Below are 14,976 nucleotides of genomic sequence, written 5' to 3'. Positions count from 1 at the left end.
CTTGAGAAGCCTGTAGCTTGTTTGCTGAGCAGAGGAGCTGGACTGATGTACCATCTGGGTCATTAAATATTTATTATTTCAGTTCTCTCTGTCATCCACTTGTTTTGGTCCAATCTCTGAAGCCTCTTTCTAATTGAAGATCTCTCTTTAGTTCATCAGCTGATTTCACCAAAACATGCCTAGTAACAGTGTCACCAGTTAAAGCTGCAGGCAACCAGTAATTTCCTGCTTGTTCCTGCATAGCCCACTATCATCTCAATTACAGCCAACTGTTACCTGCCTTACTGTTCCTCAAATCCTTATCATCTCCAATTTTAACTAGTAAACTCTCCGTATAATACTGTATTCCATGTGTTACTAATTTACACCAAATGTATTAACCTCCTCTAGAAAATTTAGTTATCCAGGACAGCTTTGTATTAGTGTAGCATAACAGATTTTAACCCATCACCGACTTCTGTTTAGTCTTTTTTCCACCAAAGTTAGTGTGCAATAGTAGATACAAGAGGGATCTAAAAAACTATTGTTAAACACAAGCCTTATTTTCCTGTAACAAATCTATAACTTGCACTTGATAGTATCAAGAAAAAAAAAAAACAACAAAAAACACAAGCAAGAATGGCTCTTTCTAGTTCATGAAACGTGGAAATATAGCTTATGCAGAGGACTAAACGGTCACTCCTACTGTTACCTCATTTTCATGAAAAAACAGATTTCAGCCCTTTTTAGCCAGTAAAAGTTTGGAGCAGTATGTTAATATAAAATAATATAATATAAATGGATCTAAGACATATACACAAAACCAGTCTGTACAGAGATGCCATGTAATATAAAGCAATTCAAGAACGAGTTATCTATTCTGCAAACTTCAAGCTAAGGGCTGCATCACTATGGGTTCCTGGATTGCATATATCCAAAATCAGGTTTCTGCTCATCCTGCCCTGCATCCAAACTCATTTTTCAGCAAATATTTCAAAGACCTGCATATTGGGCACTACACAAACTTCATCATTTTAGAAATATCTCATGTGTACACTTTGACACAGCATGTGGCTCCAAAAACTAATATTTCACTGGGTCAGCAAATCCTACGGTTAGAAAGCTCTCAAAAAATTACTCAAAACATGCAAACAAACATCAGTATAATTACCTCCTAAGTCTAACGGCCTTTTTGCAATGAACACATCAGCAGCTCTTCAGTAGATTTAAAGCAAAACCACCAACACTTTTTCAGGGACAATTCATCAGCTGATAACAACGCTACTGTATTGTCAGTAGGGATAGGGCCAAATCCTTCCATCACTTCTCTCTGTAGCTAACCGTAGCTGGTGTCAGAGCGGCACTCTGCATCCAGAACTCAGCACACGGGCCTGGGAAGATGTCCACAGCCACAAGGCTGTACACCAGGTTTGGGAGAGGGTCCAAAACCTTTGAGTCCATCCAAAGGGGTCCACCTTTGCTAAGAAGGTGGTCACTGTAATTCTTGAAGTTGATCAGATGCTGTTTCCCAAACAGGCAAGCTCTTATTAATGTGTTTATCCTCGTCAAGTGACGTTATTGTGGGAATGGATGAGCGTGCACAAAAAATCATGGGATAAGTCACAGGGAGCTGAACTAACTCAATGTGAAACAGCCCTGAGGAAGTGCACCGATATCCTGTGAGACTCTTGTCTATCTTGACGATCTCAAGCTCTATACTCAGTGCTACCGGTTTCAAAACTCCCAGGCTTCGACAAAGCTGCCTCTCCTCTCTGCATTAAGGCTCTGGCAAATAATAAATCCAGTACAACACCTTACTGATAATTCAGCTTGTTTAAAAAAAAAAAAATAAAAAAAAAGGACTATGTACAAGAAAAGATCTTTCAAAAGCTGGAGGAAATAAAAATCAATTTTATTTGCAAAAATGGCTATAATTTGGATGCTTTGGATTGTTTTGGTTGTTGTTTTTTAAACTGTACCTGCAGACTTACTAATTAATTTGACAATTATGTCAATGGTAAGACTGTTAGGTGAATGATATTAAAACAAAAATTTTCTGCTTAAGTTTAAAAAAAACAACATGGTGGACGTTTCTAGTTAAGAGTGAAACTAGTTTTACCAGTGTAGGCCTCTTCTGTAGGCACACAGTAATGCTCATTTCTTTACGTCGTCAAATGTATTTCCATTCAATGACTAATTCATGCAAAATGAGAAACAAAGCATTCTAAGAATAAAAAGACTATGAAAAGATGTTACCTAACTCTAAGGTGTGTGAAAGGGAACATAACCAGTGAGTCAGTTCATGTAACTCATTACGGAAACCCTTATCTCCCCAGTAAATCATTTTAAATAAAAGAAAACAAAAGATCTGGTAAACAATTTATTTTAAAATTAAAGATGATTATTATGCATATCTTCAAAACAAGCATTTAAAAGTTTTGTTAAGCATTATAATGGAATTCCAATATCTACATATAAGATGATGTAAAAGCATAAAAATTCTTCCTTATGTCAGAAAACGATGACTGATTATTTTCTTCTCTTAAGATCACTGGATTAGATCAGGCATTTTATTGAAAGAAGAAAAACCTCAGTTCATTAAACTGTTCTGGGTAACCTTTTCTCAAAGTAGATTTGGCCTAAAGAACAAACTGCACCAACAACTGAACTTGTGAGAAGCCAAATGCTCTTGGAAGACAGTGCCTTTATTTCAGCTGCAGTTCTGCACATTTTTGTTTACTACTCAACACAATACTACCCACTAGGCATGAAACCCAGAGCTTTTGAAACTTCTAAAGAATGCAAAGAAAAAACCCAAGTATGAATGAAAATAAGCTTTTTTATGGCTATATAGCATGAAGAGTACTTGCTGGTCACTGGATTTAAACACAGCACCTACCCAGGTCAGGATCCATTCTTCAACTGCTCTAGAGTGATTCAGTCAGCATCACCATGGAAATGAGTTGTCCCTTCATTTTTTTGCCAGTGAATTGGCTTGGAAAGGTTTTTAGAACCTGTCAAATCGATGGATACTCTTCTAGTCTTTTCATAACAGATATGATTTATTTTTAAATGAGACAGGCTATACAGAAATAATTCTGCCATGCAAAGGACAGGCTGTGTCTTCATATATTAAGGGGATGTGAAAAATATATATTTTTAAAGCAAAATTGCTTCTCTCTGTTATGCTCAAGAGTATGTATCTCAAGTCCAGCTTGCTGTGGTTCTACCAGCATGTCTCAAATGCATTGCTAGGCTGTGCACCTGTGCAGGAGATAGGCACCTCCATGAGCAGTAGGTGCTCAGATGAAGCCTATCTCAATGGCAGCACATCTACCTCAGCATGGCAGCTCTGCGCTTCACCATCTACAGAAACTTATTCAAGCAGTGGTATCTTTTTCTGATGAAGACATCTTGCTCATACAAATCCTAGTTTGTGCATTTAGGTTGCAGTGTGCTCCATGAAAGCCTGCGCGATGCTGCTAGGCAGGATCCAAGATTCTCTACTTGATCCCTAGTATGGCCTGAGCTTCTCGTCATCTCACTGCTGGAAAACTCAGTGTCGCTTGGAGCTGTGAAGTTGAGTCTTTGTGACTGATTCATAGGCAGGGCTCTTGTCTATTCTCTTTGGTGCCTTGTGTGAAATTAAGGCAAAAGACAAATACTGGTGTTATATACAGTACAGACATATTAGACATGTCTGAGCATTGTCCCAAGATGTTTGCATGTTGCAACACTGAACTCTGTTGTAGGGAGGTCCAACACCATTACCTAAAGAAACAAGTTATTCCTATTCCATTCCACTTCTCCAGAACACCTGTAAACCACCAGTTCTAGTTGTGAGGGAAGAAATCAGATATATCAGTTTCCCATAACAGACCCCTCCGCTCCTGTTTGTGAATGTTTTCCCTCCTCCCTCCTGCCTTTTTAAACCTTCCTCTTCACTGAGGTGCACTTGTGTAATGCACTATCACCTTCATACCCCAGGCATATGTCAACTGTACAGTACACCAGAGGTAACCCTCAACACATACAATTTACCACAATATTTTGTAGGAATTCTTGGGCTTCAGGAAATTGTTTTAAATGGCATTTTAACACATTCCTCATTGTTCTTTATACCTTGGACAATATGTTGTTGGTATTTTTGATCTCCTGTCTTGCCGAGGGACCATGAGGGGTAAGTATCAAACCCAGTACAAACTTCACAATGAGTTTTATTCCTATTTGTAGTGAGTACCTGGAACAGAAATTTTCATCTGACACTTTCTAAGTCACATAAGGCTCCTCCAGAAATCAATGCCTGCCCATTGTTCATTACTGCTCCTTGGGAAGGGAAGGTAGGTCATCAGTGCAAATGACATTACATGGTTAAAAATAAGGACATCCCCTTCTGTCAGCTGTCCTAACCACAGAGCTGATTTAATACAGTTACAGAACAGTTTCCAAATAGGAAAAGGAAGACACTAAACTATTCTGGAAAATTCTTTAAAATGTTCTAGCTATTTCATTGACAGAATAAAGGAAAAGAGATTAGGATAATACTATATCCAGGGTTAGCACAGTCTGTGAGGCTTCAGGCATAACTAATGGAGTATTGGCACATATTCTCACCATCAATATATTGAAGTCGTCTTTAGTGTTGAAACAAAAAAAAATTAAAAACTCCTAAATGGAACAGCTTTTTCTGGGTGTCATCTCAAAGCATCTGGAAGAAAATAAGGTTATCAGAAGTACTCAACACGGATTCACCAAGGGAAAGTCATGTCTGACTAATCTGGCAGCCTTCTATGATGGCGTGACTGGATGGGTGGATGAAGGGAAGGCAGTAGATATTGTCTACCTTGACTTCAGCAAGGCATTCGACACTGTCTCCCACATCATCCTCACAGGCAAGCTTAGGAAGTGTGGGTTACATGAATGGACAGTGGGGTAGATTGAACAGTGGCTGGCAGATAGAGCTCAGAGGGCTGTGGTTAGTGGTGCAGAGTCTGGTTGGAGGTCAGTAATGAGTGGTGTCCCTCAGGGGTCAGTACTGAGTCCAGTCCTGTTCAATATATTCATCAATGACATGGATGAAGGGATAGAGTGTACCGTCAGCAAGTTTGCTGATGGCACAAAACTGGGAGGAGTGGCTGACAAGCTGGAAGGCTGTGCTGCCATACAGCGTGACCTGGACAGGCTGGAGAGTTGGGCAGAGAGAAACGTTATGAAATTCAACAAGGGCAAGTGCAGGGTACTGCACCTGGGGAGGAATAACCCCATGCATCAGTACAGGTTGGGGGCTGACCTCCTGGAGAGCAGCTCTGTGGAAAGGGACCTGGGAGTCCTGGTGGACAACAGGATGACCATGAGCCGGCAACGTGCCCTGGTGGCCAAGAAGGCGAATGGCATCCTGGGGTGCATCAAGGAGAGTGTGGCCAGCAGGTCGAGGGCGGTCATCCTCCTCCTCTACTCTGCCCTGGTGAGGCTGTATCTGGAGTATTGTGTCTGGTTCTGGGCTCCCCAGTTCAAGAAAGACAGGGATCTCCTGGATAGGGTTCAGCAAAGGGCTGCAAAGATGATCAGGGGATTAGAACATCTCTCCTATGAGGAAAGGCTGAGGGACTTGGGTCTTTTTAGTCTAGAGAAAAGCAGATTGAGGGGGGATCTTATTAATGCTTCTAAATACTTAAAGGGAGAATGCCAGGGGGATGGGAACAGTCTTTTTTCAGTGGTGCCCAGCAATGGGACAAGAGGTAATGGGCACAAACTTGAACATAGGAAGTTCCATCTTAACATGAGGAGGAACTTCCTTCCTTTGAGGGTGGCAGAGCACTGGAACAGGCTGCCCAGAGAAGTTGTAGAGTCTCCCACACTGGAGATGTTCAAAACCCGCCTGGATACTGTCCTGTGCAACTTGTTGTAGGTGACCCTGCTCGGGCAGGGAGGTTGGACTATATGATCTCCAGAGGTCCCTTCCGACCCTGACCATTCTGTGATTCTGTAAATATCCAATAATAGACAATTCAGAAGTATTCAAAAGCCATGTCTCTCTGGAAGCTAAACATCTGCATTGGAAACAGCAAAAGCTCTATGTGCTGTCATTAAACAAACATGACAATAGTAGTATTTGAAGTCCAAGTACAGAACTGACAGTTTTACTTCCTTTAACAGAGAGACATTGCCATTAGAAGTGGGATAAGGAAAAATTTTTAATTACTGCATTAAAGGTACTACAGTACTATAAACCCCCCAACTTCTCCAGAGACTTTCGTGGGCAAGAGATGTGAAGAGTTTCTGGCTCCCATCAATTAATGACATGAGCTGCTACTGGGATTTTCTGAAAGAATAAAAGATCTTTCATGTTTAGTGGCAGCTTATGAACCACTGCCAGTGTACTGGAACCAGCAATGAGGAGTTTCGTTTCTCTGATAAATTTTGAAAGAAAATATATGAGAGCAAAAGTCAAAACTAGAACTGATTTCTGAGGCAGCCTGTGTTTCGGGGAAAACAAAAAGAAATTTAATAGCAGAGTGCCAAAACCTCAGACACCAAAAGGACTTTATCTAACAAGTCCTCATCCTATGTCCTCCTGAAAATAATAATAAAAAAAAAGAACAAACCAAACCAAAATCCAAACAACTCCACACCGTCACCACCCCCAAACCCAACCCCAAAGACCCAGAGAAGTGCATGACTGTCTCTCAGGCTCACCCATGCTAGTCCCCACAAAGCCCATCACAAAACTGTGACAGAGGGTTCTGCATAAACCCTATGATTTTGGGGCAGATTCCTGGTTCTACCTCATTTTCACTGCTTTGATGAACAAATTTGCGATTTAAACCAAACTAATCATGGGTTTACTCACTGGACTCTTTCTAAGACTATGAGAGGGTGTACAGCTATACATCACTGTAGATCTGTTCTAGGTTCTTTCATATTACAAAAGGGCAGGTTTGGTTTCTAAAATATGCAAGAGCTACAAGTTCAGGAAAGGTGCAGTGTGTGGGGAAAAGATTAAAGAGTTTTGAAGAATGGGCTTTATTTCAGGGCTGGTTTAGAGAGGTCCTCTCTTAGCAGTGATTACATTAGGGCGTTTCTAGAAGATACAGTATCTTCATTGTAACTTTGGTCTGTAACTCAAGCATCGTGCTTCCTATAAAGTAAAAGTTTTGAGTAATAACTGCCCTCTTTACCCTCTGTACGCCTCAAGCCCTGCAACAAACCCATAGGAGCGGTAAAGTCTGGCTTCAAGAGGAAGCTGGGCCAGCTCCCAACAGCCAACACCTTTGACATCTTATTGTTGTATTCAAAACGCCACTGACGTTGCCACCAGTCCAGCAATCCTTGTTCACAAAGCTCAGAAGCACCGGAGAAACACAATCACTGCAAGGGAACCAAACCAAATAATGGCTGCATGCAGTCCTAGATGGGAACAGCACAGGGAACGTGCCGAAAACTGCATGGATGCAGCTGGAATCTGGTAGAAGTAGCTCAGGCACCAACTGTACCGGGTGAAGGAGTCTGATGAGTCCTTGCAACCTTGTGCCCTTCAAAGGCACTGTCAATCCCATGCAGCGATATAAAATCCTCCTGCTTTGAATCTATCCATGCCCAGGCTAGCAGAGAATGTTTTTGGTGAGGTTCATCACTACAGCAATCTCCATGATAATGATCTACACAGCACATGTCAGACAGGGCTTGATAAAAGTCCCGACTTCTAATTTCTCCTCCTGCCACAAAACAACAATGCCAGATGCAGAATTTACAATGCAAGCACCCATCTGATGCTGAACAGGGACCTCAGGAGCAACTCTATTATCTGGTGCAAAAAGTAGGGTAGGGGGAAACACACAAAGAGGTTCACCCATGGACTTTTTTAGCCATCAACTACTGGCAATGAATCTGATTTTTGCTACCTTCAATGATTCTCCCTATTAAATCAAAATAGTCTTATTTGCTGCATCATAATCCTCCCCTGTGAATGTCTCTTGCCTCATCCATTCTCAAGAGTCACTAGTACAGTTTCTTGGCATGGACCTCAGCAACACCCTGGATCCTACAAAGGATAAAATATACATGTTATATAAAACTTTTGATCATGAATAATCTCATTTTGAGTCAACATCTCCAGTGAAGACAGGGAATGCGCTACCAAAGAGTCATAGAATCATAGAATAGTTTAGGTTGGAAGGGACCTTAAAGATCAAGTTCCAACGCCCCTGTCATAGGCAGGGACACCTCCCACTAGACCAGGTTGCTCAACGCCCCATCCAACCTGGCCTTGAACACTTCCAGGGGGCATCCGCAACTTCTCTGGGCAACCTGTTCCAGTGCCTCACTGCCCTCAGAGTGAAAAATTTCTTCCTGATATCCAATCTGAACCTGCCCTCTTCTAGTTTGAAGCCATTTCCCCTCGTCCTATCACTACATGCCCTTGCAAAAAGTCTCCAGGTTGAACAACCCCAACTCTCTCAGCCTGTCTTCACAGGAGAAGTGCTCTACCCTCTCTGATCATCTTTGTGGCCCTCCTTTGGACCTGGACAAACTAAGCTCAGAGGTTAATGACCTTGCAGAGTACTTTTCTAGTTCCTTTCTGCTTAGGAGGAACACAGTGGAAAAGTCTTGGAATGAAGCTCAGCACAAAGGCACACTAGGGAAGAAAATGCAAACTTAAGGTACTGTACATTTACCACCTATCTTCAGAAAAAAACATTGTACAAAAAAGTATGCCAAGCAAGCAGGCAGACAGACTGAAAGGCAGGCATTTTTCACACAGAGCTTACACAACACCCTAACTCAAACCATGCTTTATAAGATATTTCCTCATTTAATTAGTACTACTGTAAACTAAATGCAAATGCATATTGCACAATACGGAAAACGTCAAAGTTTTGGTAGGTTATATGCAGCTATAGAATTGCATGGGTTTGTTAGGGAAAAACTGTTATAACCATCAGTGGTACTTAGACCTAAGAGAAAATAACATCACTTTGTTTAACAGTTTTGGTTTACATAGAGGGCTTTTTGGGTATTTCATGGGAAGTGACTAGAAAACAAAGATTCATAGGAGACAATCTCAGGAGAAATGGGTTTTTATGACTCAAAAACAAATGATAGCAACATGACAGTTTTACTACTCAGCTGTGAAACAGTTTCCACCCATTTTTCAGTTTTCTGGACATTGAGCAATGCAGTTCAGTGATTTTTCCAGTTATCCGAGCACATATGCCTGGAAGCAGTGCATGCTCTGCTGTTCAGGCACTGGACCAAAATCAGATTCTGACCATTTTCCACTGCAGAAACTTTGGGCAAGTAAAGAGAGACCGAAAACATAAACCAGAAGTCACAACCACAGAAAAATATTGTGTTACCTTGAGGTTACTAGCAAAAGGTTCAGAGAGCCAAGCTGCCTCAGGTCTTCAGCAGCTCCACAAAAACACTGCTCATCATGTATCATATGAAGCAGTGCAGTGAGTACACCACATTCCAGCATAAATGCTGTAGGGAAACTAATTTTATTTGCAAATGCAGGTGAACGTAGGGCTGGAGTTCTCAGCGAGCATCAACCTACAGCTTTGCAAATTATTAAACAACAAGTGTTATATCACGCTAGGATTTTTTTCAAGCGAAGTTTCAAAATTAACTCCCTCATTAAGACTCGTGCTTCAGTCTTCCTTACATAGCTTTGGGGTAATAAAATGATCTTCAGCCCTCCCTCTTACCTACAGACCTCCCGTACCCGCACCTGACCAAATGATTTCCTTCCAGAACAGATGCAGCTTTGGTGCTTCTTGTACTGATCGATTTCCGTTTGCATTCGGGAAGCACAAACAGACAACCTTTTGAAGGTAATCACATTGGATGATTTAATTATTGCAACCCAATTACTTTTGCCTCCTTCCCACATTCAAATGTTTCAGTAATGGAAGTTATTAGAAAGATCCTCATTAGAACAAAATACAGGCCTGCTATGCAATAAGTGACTCAGTGGAACCATGCTAAAAATACCTAACAGATCAACGATTTGCAAATAAACAACCCTCCAGCTCCCCTCTAAATTGTCTACGTAGCAAAGGCAAAGAATGAGAACCTACCAGGTCACCAGCCTGCTTCCAGCTGCCCATTAGGAATATCTGTCCAGAAGAACACAACAATTATTTTTTTTTCCAAAGCTGCTCTGAGCTATCAACTAAATTAGTGATCGTTCTTAAGTTATGCATGCTTCACTCTGCACAAAAAATAATTAATTACTCAAAAGATAAAGTAAGTGTATGCTCTTGAATCTATGAAGTGAAAGCTGGACATACCCATTTTCAATATACATACCACCAGCATGACATTTCTTAGAAATTATATTCATATATAGGTTAATTTACAGGAAAAGACTGATACTTGATCCCAAGCACTAAATCAAGTCCCTAGCTGGAATTTACAATAAACATAAATGCTAGTATGCTGGAGCAGAAAGAATTTCCTCAGCTGTACACTCTCCCGTTCTGCTCTGAAACGATACCATGACATCAGTAAGAAAACAGCACAGCACAGCACCTGGGAGGAGAGATGAATGCAGCAGAAAAAAGTCTGCAAGTAATAAAGGGATATGGAGGAAGACAACAGATCCTGGCTCAAACAGTAATACCCTTAGGCCTCAATTTATTTTTCATAGAAATGTTTTCCTTGGTTAACTATATGGTACAGCATCTAGTAAATTATGCCTTTACTGCGGGGGAAAGAACCCACATTTCCACATCCATAGGATGATGCTCTCTGTCAGCATCTTAATTTCTGGATGATGCAGATGACTTGCATCCATCGCAAAAGACTAAATTAAATCATTAACTACTTCACTGCTTCTTGGAGGATATTTGATGTATTAAACAGAGTATAACACTCATTGCAGATATTTGAGAATCCTAGTGTAAGCAAAATAGGGTTCTAGCTGCAAAAAGACAAAAGCATGAGCAACCTGTAAAAGTGTTATTTTCCACTGACAGTATACTTATCACACCCAGTCAGAAAGCATCTAACATTTAATTAATGCAACACAAAGTTGTAGGGGAAAACCTGTGTTTCTTGAATTTTGAGAAGAGCATCAATCATATCCTCATGCAAATGAACCCCTTTGCAAGCAAGCAGCTGTGAAGTCTTAACATCTGCACGGTTCCCCTAAAATTGCTACCTCTCAATTTACACATTTGTCACTATATAAATTTTCACTTTAATTAACATTCTCTGGTTTTGTTCTTTGTGCAAAAAAAAAAAAAAACAAACAAACAAACAACCAAAACTACAACCACCAAACCCAACCCAACCCTCATACCAGTATGGTATAGGTAAGTTCCTTAGTCAACAAATAGAACAATCAGCTGGTCACATGCATCTGTAGATGTTGAAGGCTTATTGAAACACCCACTCTAAGAACAGATAGGCTTTTGTATTTCAATTATTGATGAACAATTACTGCACTGTTTTTCCAGAGACAGCAAACACATCTACTTGGAATGTATTTGCGTGCTCTGCGCCACACCAAGAGGCCTCTGGAAACATTCTCCTTGAGCAAGGACTTTCTGCAGAGGAATCTCATTTCCAGTTCCTCCAGTTTACCATTGAACTTGAACAATGATTCAGGGGTGATAAAATGTTCCTTCAGCTTTTTTGCTCATTGCTATTTTCCTCTCAGGGCAGCCTGATTCAGAGAGATTTTCACTGTCCTCACAAAACCCAAGTCTCCTACCTGCTTTGCTCTGCTAGAGGAGGCAAGAATCCACTCTGTTGCTTCACCCAGAAGGACAACTTTGACTAAGGGGTCGTGGTACTCTCCAGGAAGGAAAGCAGCAAGCCCAGCAGATTTAGTGCCAGCAAAAAGGGACGGAGAAAGGAGGGCAAAGCAACGCAAACCCAAACCCGTCCTGAAAGGTTTGTTCTTCAGCTGCAAAGGAACTGCAGCCGTGAAGTGCCTTGCCAGGATTTCTCAGATTTCCTCTTATCACACGTACTGAGGAGCACGTTGTGAGGTGCCAGCAAAGCCCAAACCTCTGATTCTGTAATTTAGAGGTGATCCAGCATTTCAAGGGCTTATTAGACAGTCATAGTTTGTCACCTCCGCATTCTCATGGGGGTTGTGTTAGGAGATGGTAATCAACACAAATGAATAGAAATGGTCTTCAAACATGTATCACAAGACTCAACATCACGTCCTAAACTTCAGGTTTTATTATTAAAAAAAAAAAAATCACCTCAAACATGTAGTCCCTCTTCACATCCAGCTACTTTCATATAGCCTCATTACAGCTTTCCCATTCTTCAGCATTCAACTTCATACTATGCTAATTTTATTCTATCATTTTTAAGCTAGTTAATTGCCGATTTCAATGAACATCCTCTTGCTCTTGTGTTACAAGGTTAGAAGTTTCTATTGTCTCTACTTTTTCCCCTGGTTAGTTACTGTGTATACTCCTATAATTTCTCGCATGCTTCCTCTTTAAGGTAATCAATCCTTCCAATCACTTGGGAAAGCTGTTCTTGTGTCCTGTTCTCCTTACCTGTCTTCCAATCCCTCTAATGAGACAATATCCTGTCTGAACTGGCATATTCTGTACTAAACACAGCAATCCAGACACAGACAAACCTGCTGAATTATAAGAGCATTATCAACCTTTTCTTTATCCATCTTCTCCCGTACATGCCTTAGCAGTGTTTGCTTATTTGGCAGCAGCTGTGCATGTTTTTTATTCACACTGGCATGATTTAGAAACTTACAAAATACAGATGAGAGAAAAATGTATATTTATCAATATTAGATTCTCTCTGTGATACACTGCTGTCCATTTATTATGTTCTCCTGCAGTTCTTCACATGTCTCCAGATCCAATCAGCTTATCTGCTAATTTGGGGCAGACTGCACTGGTAGGAGAGGGAACAGAGGATTCAACAGCTACAGCTTCTAGCGGCAATCTCAGAACCACATGTTCATGGCAAAGAGAGGTAAAAATAAAATGATAAAGGAGAGCAACAGGCCAGGGAAAACCTTGAAGGCAGACAACACACTTTCTCCTTGTGAAGATGGGACAGGAAAGCCATGTCTATTACACAAGCATAAGGAGGACACAAGACCAACGCCCTCCTCAGGTATGGAAAAACACATCATTTGAATATGTGAAACAGTGCAATATATTCCAGTGAAGCTTTGTAAAGATCTCTGGTGGAATTGTGTATAAAAGGAGGCCACTGCTTAGGTGGCTGTTACCCATGCACCAAACCAATAAAGTCTGTAGCATCTCCTGTTCATTTATCTAGTCATTGGCTTATAGGTAACTTCTGCTTTGCAATAAGGGACAGCTTCCAGTTCATGGCAAAAGCATCAAATATTATTAGGAACCCTCTGCTGGCACCTCGTTACTAGCTTATTTCACAGACTTATTTTTTCTCTAGAGGGTTACAAGAAGAGTCCTCTGCAATTCCTGCCCAGATGTTGTCTCAGCTTGCATTCTCCAGATCTTTATTGCTGCCGTTCATAGAGGAAGTATCAGTCTGATCTTGGAAGAAACAGATTTGAGGTCTTGAGAAAAAAATCAGCTCTAAAGATCTGCCTCTTTGTTTTGCAACCCCTCACATTTAAATCTTATTCCAATACAAAAGGCAACATCTTGAAATTCAAAAATAGTAAGTTCTTACTAGGTCATGCTATTAGGCATGGTGATCACAATAAAGGTCTTAAATATTTATATATTCACAGAAATCAGGGATTTGAGGCAGAGCACTTTCAAAGCAAGGACTTTATGTCATTGCTGATTTAACTACTGAGCAACTGTACACATTCATCAGAAAAAGCTGATCAGCTTTCCCCATCCTGAATAAAGACAGGATACCTTACCAGAGACCTTCCTTTCAATAAGCTGCACCAGCCTGCCCAAATTCAGACAGGTGAGGATTCCTGAACTCACATAGAAGAACACTGACAGATATGGAGATTACAACAGATGCAAACTATTTTTCAACACGTACCACAGAGCTGGCCTACAACAGCAGCACAGCAGGTACGAAGAGCACATCATCTACTGTGCTACACCATCAGAGACAGTGCATGCTGTGTGTAAGCACTGTACCACCCTTCCCTGTCATGGTCAGGATGGTGCTGTGCCTGTTACTACTATTAGCAAATCAGGCAATCCTTGTTAATGTAAGGATTTGGAGAGTAAAGATGTGGAGATAATAAGATATTCTACCAGCAACAAGAGGATGATTTGTACGGTTTCTTTTTAGGAAAGGATAATTTGGTGTTAACCAAGATCACACATCACCAATCTTTGAGTTAAATAATATTTTCATAGTGGCCTGTGTTATGCGCAGAAAGGTTGGGCACACATGGACACAGCTTGGTCCACACCACTTCATCCAGAGATGTTGCCTTCCAGCAGAAGGCTGTTAGTGTAGGCCTGGACAGTGCAAAGAAGGTATCTGAAGTAATGACTATTTGAGGGCCATTGAAAGCAGAGGATGACAGCAGATTGAAGCAGACTAGATCTATCACTGACCTTGGCGGAGGACACAAGATTTTAAACAGTAATACAAGGTAGAAGACAGCTAGAGACCACCCACTGGGGAAGTAAATCCTTGTGCTATTAGTTAAAGCATAAAATCAGATCACAGCATCTGCCAGGGGAAAAGATGAACTCAGATGGGTAAAGGCAGTAGATAAGAGAAGGGTCCTTTATGATCCCGCTGCCTTGCAGAATCAGCACTGCCTGAAACATTAAATCAGGTTTGTAACTCTGGCTCAGCTATTCACAGGTCAGACAGGATTGCTTCTTATGCAGAGGGCAGGGAGAGGAGGAACAGCTTTCCTTGCAGACAGTTAAGCTACTATGCAAAAAGGCTGAGACAATACGTCCAGTTACCTCAAGCCATGAGATATGCTTCCCACAAACTAAACCCCTCTCTTTTGGTTTCAAAATCCATGTGTGTTCTGCTATGTCAAGCAGTTCCTCCTCCCACTCTCCTGTTCTGGTACCT

General features: G+C 41.1%; 1 protein-coding gene across 1 annotated transcript in view; it reads right to left on the bottom strand.

Moving 5' to 3' along the window:
* The window catches only part of WDFY2 (WD repeat and FYVE domain containing 2), a 68,110-nt gene that overhangs the window by 34,049 nt on the left and 19,085 nt on the right, over positions 1 to 14,976 (bottom strand). The gene's annotated exons all lie outside the window — the stretch shown is intronic.

The sequence above is a fragment of the Vanellus vanellus genome (genome assembly GCF_965231255.1).
Source record: "Vanellus vanellus genome assembly, chromosome: 1".
Taxonomy (NCBI): domain Eukaryota; kingdom Metazoa; phylum Chordata; class Aves; order Charadriiformes; family Charadriidae; genus Vanellus; species Vanellus vanellus.
The sequence above is the reverse complement of the archived record's forward strand: the minus strand, read 5'-3'. Positions and strand labels throughout refer to the sequence as shown.